Source organism: Myotis daubentonii, chromosome 7 (genome assembly GCF_963259705.1).
Source record: "Myotis daubentonii chromosome 7, mMyoDau2.1, whole genome shotgun sequence".
Taxonomy (NCBI): domain Eukaryota; kingdom Metazoa; phylum Chordata; class Mammalia; order Chiroptera; family Vespertilionidae; genus Myotis; species Myotis daubentonii.
Window position 1 is genome coordinate 28,620,345 of NC_081846.1, and position 9,789 is coordinate 28,630,133.

A 9,789-nucleotide genomic window follows, 5' to 3' on the forward strand; every position below is an offset into this window, starting at 1 on the left:
AAAATTCCTGTAAAGCTCTAACACAATTCCCATCAAAAGCCCAGCAAGATTTTTTGTATGTATAGACAAGATTGTTCTAAATTTTGTATGAAAAGGGAAAGGAGCCAAAATAGCTAAAACAATTTTGAACAAGAAGAATAAAGTAGGAGCAGGAAGCAGTCTACCAATTTTAAGACTGATTATATAGCTACCGTCATCAAGCCTGTGTGGATTGGTGAGAGGATGCATGCATAGATCCATGGAACAGAATTTAAAAACCCAGAAATAGACCCACACAATCGTGCCCAACTAATGTTTTAACAAAAGTGCAAAGCAATTCAATGAAGGAAATATACCCCTTCCAACAAATGGTGCTGGAGCACAGGGACCACCATCCACAGGCAAAAATATGAACTCCAACTGAAGCCTCAAGCCTTATAAAAAATTGTCCCAGGTAAGTCATGGAAATAATGTAAAACATAAAACTATAAAACTTTTTAAGAGAAAACAGGAGAAAATCTTCAGGCTCTCAAGCTAGACTGAGTTCTTAAATTTGACAATAGAAGCACAATCCCTAAAAGGAAAAAAAATGGTAAGGTGGATTCCATAAAATTAAAAAACATTTCTCTGCAAAAGATCCTGTGAAGAGGATGAAAAGACAAACTACAGAATGGGAGAAAAAACTTGCAAACCAGATATCTGACAAAGAACGAGTATACTATCTACACTAATAAAAGAGAAAAATGGTAATTGGCGTACGAGCTACCCTTTTCATTGGCTAATCAGGGCTATATGCAAATTAACTGCCAACTAAGATTGGCAGTTAACTGCCAACAAGATGGCGGTTAATTTGCATATGTAGGCACAATGCAGGGAGGCGAAAGGGAAAGCAGGAAGAAGCCCCCTGCCACTGACAGTGATCGGAAACCCAGCGGGGGAGCTAAGAGCTGGGGGGGCAGGGCAAAGGCGGCCCTGGGGCCGCCTTTGCCCTGCCCCCCAGCCATGATCGGAGAATCAGGTGCCTTTTCCGCCCTGGCCAGTGATAGCAGGAAGTAGGGGTGGAGCCAGCGATGGGAGCTGGGCACGGTCGAAGCTGGCAGTCCCAGGAGCTAGGGGTCCCTTGCCTGGGCCGGGCCTAAAGCGAAGCCCACGATCGCGGGGCTGCTGCAGCTGTGGGTCCCCGCTGCCCGGGCCGGATGCCTCAGCCAGAGGCGTCCTGCAGGGGCAGGGGCGGAGCCCGTGCGATCGCGGTGCCCCCCCACTGCCACTGCAGGTCCCTGCTGCCCGGGCCGGACGCCTAGGCCAGAGGCGTTAGGCCTGGGCAGGGGCGGAGCCTGCGATTGGAGGGTGATGGGGATCAATGCCTGAGGGCTCCCAGTATGTGAGAGGGGGCAGGCTGGGCTGAGGGACACTCCCCCCCCCCCCCCCGCCCCACACACACACCCAGTGCACGAATTTCGTGCACCGGGCCCCTAGTAGAATATATAAAGAGCTCTCAAAACTCAGCAAGAAAACAGATAAACAACTAGAGAATAGGCAAAAGACATGAAGAAGAAGTTCACAAAAGAGGATGGCAAGTAAGCAGATAAAAAGATGTTTGCCCTAGCCGGTTTGGCTCAGTGGATAGAGCCCTGGCCAATGGACCCAAAGGGCCCAGGTTCAATTCCGGTCAAGGGCATGTACCTCGGTTGCAGGCTCCTCTCCTGCAGGAGGCAACCGTTTGATGTGTTTCTCTCACATTGACGTTTCTCTCTGTCTTTCCCTCTGTCTTCCACTCTCTCTAAAAATCAATGGAAAAAAATATCTTAAAAAAATAAGTAAATAAAAAGATGTTCAATACCATTAATCCTTAGTGGGATGCAAATCAAAACACAATGAGATATCATTAAACACCTATCAGAATGAACTAAAAAAATAGCGATGACCCAAGATGCTGGCGAGCATGCAGGGAAACTGGACCACTCATCCACTACTGGTGGAAATCTAATATGGTACAGACTCTGGAAAAATGCTTGGCAGTTTCTTAAAGAATTAAACATGTAACTCCTGTCACCCAGTAATCAAAGCCCTGGACATTTATTCCAAGGACATAAAGACTTACGTTCTCACCAAGACCTATACGTGAATATCTTTGGCAATAATAATAATGTTTACTAACGATAGCCCCAAACTGGGAACAATCCAGATGCGCTTCAATGCATGACTGGCCAAGCAAACTGAAGTGCATCCGCACCATGACTATTACTCAGCAATAAAAAGAAATGATCTACTAAATACTTAACACAACAGCTTGGATGAATCTCCAGAAAAGTATACAAATCCCAATGGTTGCATACTGTATGATTCCATTGACACGATGTTCAAGGAATGATAAAAGTATAGAAACAGAGACCAGGTTAATGGTTTCCAGGTGTTGAGGAGAGGGTCACCGTGGGAAAGGTGTCAGTGTGCTGGTAATGGGGCACCATGACGAGACCTTGGGGTGATAGATGTTCTGTGTAAATCAATGTCAATATCCTGTTTGTGATATTGTATTGTACTTCTACAAGTTGGGGGCGGGAAACGAGAGATCACTCTGAGTTACTTCTGACATCTGCATGTGAATCTTCAATTATCTCAAAATAAAAAGGTTAATTTAAATACTAGACCCAAAGAGAAAATGACTACATGTTAGTATTTATAAAAATAGTTTGGTGAGTATATGAGTGCTTGTTATATATTTTTCTGTACTGTTATGTGTGAAGTTCCTTTACTTAAAAAAAAAAATGCTTCAAGATTCAGGTCAAATGTCACCTCTACTCAAGGATACTGCCAGTTAGAACTACATTAATTTCTCTTTCTCCACAATTCTATGGACATAGATTCAGAATCAGAGCATCATAAGTCTAACGCCATGTTATTCATCTTTATTATATCTCTTACCATCACCCCATATTTAGCCCAGAGCCTTGAGTGCAATTGCTATTCTTATTGATACTATTGTATTTATACATTTAGCTGGGTCCTAGAATTCTAACCTGAAAGAAAGAAAAACAGAGATCACGCAATTTGAGTCTTCATTCCATAAAGGGAAACAACAACAACAAAACAAGCCAAAACAAATATGTTATAGAAATTCAAAGAAGCCATAGGGCATTGAAAAAGTACAGTGTGCTTTTTTCCCAAGCAGTTTCTTTGCCTGAGGACAACATACTGTTTGCGGAGTAGAAATTGTTTTGTGAGGAGACTTCATCAGACGCCCCAGGAAACCACCCCTCTCTCCTTGGCTGGCTCACCCATCCCTGAATCAGCTGCTGGCCCAGGGCATGGGATTCAGGACAGACCAACCAAGTCCCCTTCCCATCCTGGGGGTTTGGCTGCTCCTAAGGACCTGAGAGTTGTCCTGAGCAAAACGGGGTCAGGAGGGGTGATGGAGGCTAAGAATAAAGTCCATTTGCTCTCTCTTTCTGCCCTCTCTCATGCTGTGGCTTTTATTCCTGCCTCTCTCTTTCTGCAAGTTACTCTGTTTCATTTCTCTTAATGAGGTCATACCGGGGGTTTAAAATCCTGGGCTGACTTGAATTTAAGAAAAGAGAAACTTTCTTCCACATGTTTTATGTCCACGATAATACTGTATATATGCTAAAGGCCTCAGGCTAAGCCAGATGGGGCATGTTCCTGACAACAAAGTCACAGGGAGGGATCCACAGGCCTGTGGAGATGACTCAGGAGGAGCTCTGATTCCAAACGGCTAGAGAGCCAGAGAGTAGAAGGAAGGTAGGGGTCTGTCACCTGGTGGGAGGCCCTTCACGGCTTGGGTGAAGCTGGTGAGTTTCCCTAAAACTAGACGGGAGACAGCCAGGATGAGCCCACACGGAGCCCAGGAAGGAGAAGGGCAGAGGAACCTCCTTACAGTGGTGCGTTTCTGGTATGTGTTTAAGAAACACAAAGGTTAAAGGTAGGTCCAGGGAGAACAGGAAACCAGCCAGTAAGATAGCCTAGGAGAGGGATACATTCCTGCTTTAGGATTTCAAGGGAATATCGAGGCTAAAGCATTTGGAAGCAGCCAGATATTCAAGGATATTGGACCACAACACTCAGGTCTGTGTGTCGGCTAATGAATGTCCCAGTTCCTTCCATGCAGTCTCCAAGGATTTGCAAGATCAATGTTAGTTTAAGGCTCCACTTAATTTCACTAAATGAAGCCCTTTTGGTAATTACAGAAAAAGAGCTACAAAATTCAAAAGGAACTTGGGAACTTGGATTAAAAGCAGACAAACCTAGAAGCACTGAAGGCTGGAGAAAATGTCATTTAATGTCCGCCACTAATCTAAAGAGATTATTTTCCCTAATTGTCTGTTTAATTCATTTGGGAGAGTTTAAAATATTTATGGGACTGGCCTGGCAAATATTTAGTGGTGACATAAAGTACTGTGAACTCTGGAAATAAAAATAAAATAAAAAAAGAAAGAAAGAAACTGGGACACGGGAAAAAAATATTTTTTTTCTGTTCTCTCTGAAAATTTCTAGGAGAACACATGAGTTACTATTAATAGTGTTTATTTCTGGGCAATGGCTGGAGGTTGGGAAGGGAAATTTTCACTTCCATTCTGTGCTGTTGGCATTTTTTTCATTCAGCGTCAACTTATATGGCTATTGTAATTTGTGCAAGTTAAGTAAAATAAAGATAATGGAAAAGAGTTTATTAGTAACCCTGACTTATAGAGAAAGTCAGGACCTGATTTATCCATTCTCGGTTCTGTTATGATCAGTGCTATTGTCTTTGCTGGGATGAATTCCTGATTGAGTTATCCTGGGCAGCCTCACTCAGAGGGGAGGAATTGGGCCACTGATTTTAATAACAATAAAATGAAGATTTTAGATTGTATGCTTTGCAGAAAGCTTTGCGTACTAAGTATCACCATGAAGCCACCAGTGAGTCTGAGCTGCACCATTCTCATAGATACCCCAGGAAATGTCTAAAGATCAGACACAGTTCATTAGGAAATGTAACAGACTGGTAACTGAGCACCGGTGACAGATTTTAACTCCAGTTAGCGCAATAGTGCAGAAAAGCTAACCTTGATTCTGTTTGGGGTGAGGGAGTGGGGAGAATGTCATACTCAAGGCACCATTTCAGGGGAGGGATAACTCCTTAGTAGGCTAAAGAGAAAATGTCTTTAATGTTTCAAATGTACAGTTATTGTTCTGCTGCTGATATAAAAAAAACACATACGTATTTAACAAAGATTTGAAGTGGTTCTGGCTTGCTTCCCTCACACGTTCAAAACGTCTGAGCTAACCTGGAATGTGGAACAGCTCTTTAGTCTTTGAAAATATTAACTCAAATTAGATTCCCCAAACTAGAATCTCTAAACAAGCAAAAATATTATGACATGTGATAAGCTTAACCTGATGCCTGATGTATTTGTAATACTGCTTACTTAATTTTATTTTTTTATAGTTTTTTGTTAATCCTCACACAAGGATATTTTTTCCATTGATTTTTTTAGAGTGGAAGGGAGGGGGAGAAACAGAGAGAGAGAGAGAAACATCGATGTGAGAGAGACACATCAATTAGTTGCCTCCCACCTGCTCCCTGCCTAGGGCCAAGGATTGAGCCTGCAACCTAGGTATGTGTCGTTGGCCTGAATCAAACCCGGGACCCTTCAGGCCACAGGCCAATACTCTATCCACTGAGCCAAATTAGCTATGGCTGCTTACCTTTTTTTTTTTTTTAAATGTTTTTATTGATTTTTTAGAGAGAGATACAGTGATCGGTTGTCTCCCCAAATACACGCCAATTGGGAATGGAATTGGCAACCTGGGCATGTGTTCTGACTGGGAAACAAACCAGACACCTTTTCGTGCACAGATGATACTCAACCAGTTGGGCAACACTGTCTAGGGCAGTGATGGTGAACCTCATTTTGAAAAACCCTAACTTAACTCTGGTGCCATGTCACATATAGAAATTTTTTGATATTTGCAACCATAGTAAAACAAAGTTGTATATTTCTGATATTTATTTTATATATTTAAATGCCATTTAACAAAGAAAAATCAACCAAAAAAATGAGTTCGCGTGTCACCTCTGACACGCGTGTCATAGGTTCGCCATCACTGGTCTAGGGCTGCTTAGCTTTTTGATGCTAGTATTTCAGTAACAGTTCATAACTAAATTGTTTTGTCATTTTTTTCTCTTTGTAACCCCCTGCCCCAACACACGCCTCTGTAGCACTGAAACCTACATTACAGATGAGACCGACACCAGGGCTAAATGCCGTAGAAAGTTGGGGGTCCAACAGCCAAGTAGGAAGCTTATATGAGCCAAGGTCCTCTCCACCCTGCAGAAACACAACTTGGATTTATTTATCTCTCTCCTTTCCTTTCATTTCACCTTTCATTTCCTTACCTTGCCCTTATTCTATTTCTCCATTCTACCTTATATTCTCTTTTCCTTTATTTAGTTCCTAAAAATGAATGAATGGTGGACTTGGGGGGCGGTGGGAGGAGAGGGCATCTATTGAATAGTCTTGAGATATTTGCTTGTTACTGAAAGCTTTCCACCTAAGGTTTTAAAGCTCCCCTGTCCCTATAAAAATTAATTCTTGAAAAATATAAGCTTCTGATTAACCATAGGGCTCTAATGATTTAGGCAAGTTTGATTTTTTTAAAATATGTTTTATTGATTTTTTTACAGAGAGGAAGAGAGAGAGGGATAGAGAGTTAGAAACATTGATGAGAGAGAAACATCGATCAGCTGCTTCCTGCACACCTATTGGGGATGTGCCTGCAACCAAGGTACATGCCCTTGACCAGAATCGAACCTGGGACCTTTCAGTCTGCAGGCCGATGCTCTATCCACTGAGCCAAACTGGTTAGGGCCAAGTTTGATTTTTTTTTTTTCTGAAGCATTCAATGGTTCCTTCTCCTTATGTCTCTAGAATATAATTTACTGGATCTGGAGTCTAATGAAATTTAACACAGTTTAACTCTTAAAATAACTGGAAAAGGCACTCTTGTTTCTCTCTGTGTTATTAATACTTGCTTATGTTCAGACTAAGAGCCAAAATTAGTAGGAATTTTATCTGAATAGTTTATTTCAGAATAACATGTGCTCCTCAGAGCCATGGAATTGGCTTTGTGTGCAGTTGGGTGAATAAACAGCAGGGGAAAAAAAGCTGAGGAAAAGACCAAAACCAGGGCTTCTCAGCCTCAGCACTATTGACATTTGGGGCTGGAGAATTCTTTGTTGGGGATGTGGGGGCCTGTCTCCTGCAATGGGAATGTTTAGCAGCATCTATGCAATAGATACCAGGGCACCCTCCCCTCCCCCAAGTGGTGAAACAAAAATGTCTCCAAATATTGCCAATGAGCCCCCTCAGTTAGGGAGGGTGTTTGGGGGGGGGGAAGAGGGGGTTTGGGAGGGACAAAATTGCCCCCACTTGAGAACCAATGACCTAAATTCAGCAGCATAACTGTTTTATGAACAGTCTCAGGGAGTTATGTCAGAAACTTTCAAAAATTAAAAACCATATCAGGGTACACTTTTACATGCCTCTGCACTTTCCTTGGTCACTTGCCAAGGAGGTGGGTCGCAGTCTCTCCCAGGGGACTTAGGCCCGCTCCAGGAATGGACTTGGATGATCTAAGAGATCTTTCTCCCGTCTCAGTATTCTGGCTAATGACAGCATAATCAATGTGCTGATGCAGGAATCATGCTGAGAAAACAATGGGAACAGGGTCAGGTTTTCCTGAAGAAAGATTTTTTTAATAGCCTGGGCCAATCACAACATTCTGGGGTATGTTTTTCATAAGGTAGAAAACAGAGATTTAAGGCAAAGTAAAAATAGCAGCCTTTTTATTGTATTCCAGTACACACTGGTATATAGATGGAGCTAAAATGTAGTTATCAAAGGAGAAATCTTAAAATTTGTTAACAGGTGGCTTAAAAATCACAGCCAAATCTATATATTGAGTTTGGCAGTGAAACACCTTTCCTTTTTGGGAAAAATATCACACTATGCCTCCTAGATTCTGCTGAATTATGAAACACAGAAATTGAGAGTCGGGAACAACAACAAAAAAAAGCCATTTTCCCCCTCTCTCCCTCTTTTTTCTCTCCTGCCTTCCTTTTTTTTTTTTTTTCCATTAGTGTTCACACATATAAGAAAAGTTGATTCAACACATCTGGATTGTGCAATCAGGCACAAGGCGCGGTTCTGTCAGTACAAGTATTGCTCACTGTTAATATTCAGTTGCACATTTAAAATCAAGCAGCCGCCTTAGCAGGCTCTGTAAAGAAGGGAGTCTGGGTTTTTCCCAGCTTCTCCGTAGCTTGCAGAACCAAGGACAGGTCTTTAGTTGTAAGAGGTAAAACTATTCAATGGACGGCTTCCTAGTGGGAGCCTGGCCCACCGGCTCCACTGCCCATGTAGCTTTTTAAGTCTGAGAGCATCTGCTACCGGAGGGAAGACGGGGCCCAATGCGTGCCTGGCTAACTGATAAGAATTTCACTTGATTGAACAACATCCTTATTAATGCTTTCTAAGCCTCAATAATAAAAACTGTCATTAAAAGTCTGATCTTCAAGCACCCTACACTACAAACAAACTAAAGTCTCTATTCTTCGTCCAGCTCTTGTATTTCCCCCTTCCAGCTTTAGCCCAGGTTGTTTCTCTGCCTGGGATGTTCTTTCTTCCCAGGGCCACGTGCTCTCCAAATCTTGCCCATCTGAACTGCCACCTCCTCCGTGAGGTCTCCTGAGGAAATCATGCCTCCCTGTGACCTGCCTCAGCACGGATCTCACGGCTTTGTGACACTTCACTCTCTGCCTCATTTTGCGTCATTTATGTTTCCTTTTCTATTGCATAGAAAACCCCTGGAGGGAAGGATCTGCATGCTGTTCCTCATTCTCTTTATCCTACCACCTGGCTTAGGACTTTGCACACTGTGCTCAATAGATAACATGTTCAACAACCCTTAAGATACCGTGTCCGTGACTGATAGTTGTTCTACCCCAGTCATTCTGCCTGGAGGGCAAGATAACGCAGTCCAGCTCCTCTCCAGGCCCCTCAGGTGAAGAGAGGCAAAGGCCAGTTTTCATGCAACTCCTGGGACGGCTGCTGCAATCATTCCCTCTGCAACCGTGTGTCAGAGTTTTCGCTCCTGTTCTTTCTACATATCTGTGGCGAGCACGCCGCCCAGTAAACGCTGGCTGCTTCTTGAAACGGGCCTGTTACTAAAGACACGGTCATTCTTTTTCTCTCTGTTGTATAATGCACCAACCTGTTCTTTCATATTTAGAAACCTAGGAACAATGACATCATCCAGCTGAACTCCTTTGTAGGGAAGCCACTGCCAGAGAGAGGTTGAAATGAGACCCGACCTGACCTTTCAGGAAGACCAGAAAGAATATTGCAGAAGTGAAATCTAACGAATGAGGATGATCGAAATTTGGAGTTCCTAAAAAGCTGTTGGCTTGTGACTTTATATACACCCAGTTGGGATTAAAGGAACTATTTGAGCAGAATATTGCCTCCCATAGAATGAGAGTTAGATTTCTTTAATGTGGCCTGGCCCTGGGCCTGTTTGTCTCCCTTCTTCTGGAGAACTAAAATCTAGAAAAACCATCTTATGCTGTCTGCTAATTTGTGGACACGGCCTCTTTTGCAATATTTGAGATTTATATAAAGTTTATGTTGTCTTCAAGATATTGTGCCATTGGTTGGGTCTCAGACGATATTGGGGACAAGGTAATGGTACTTAGGGACAGCCTATGGAAGGACAGCTAGTTTGGAGTCCTGGCCCTGCCACTATTGGCAATTT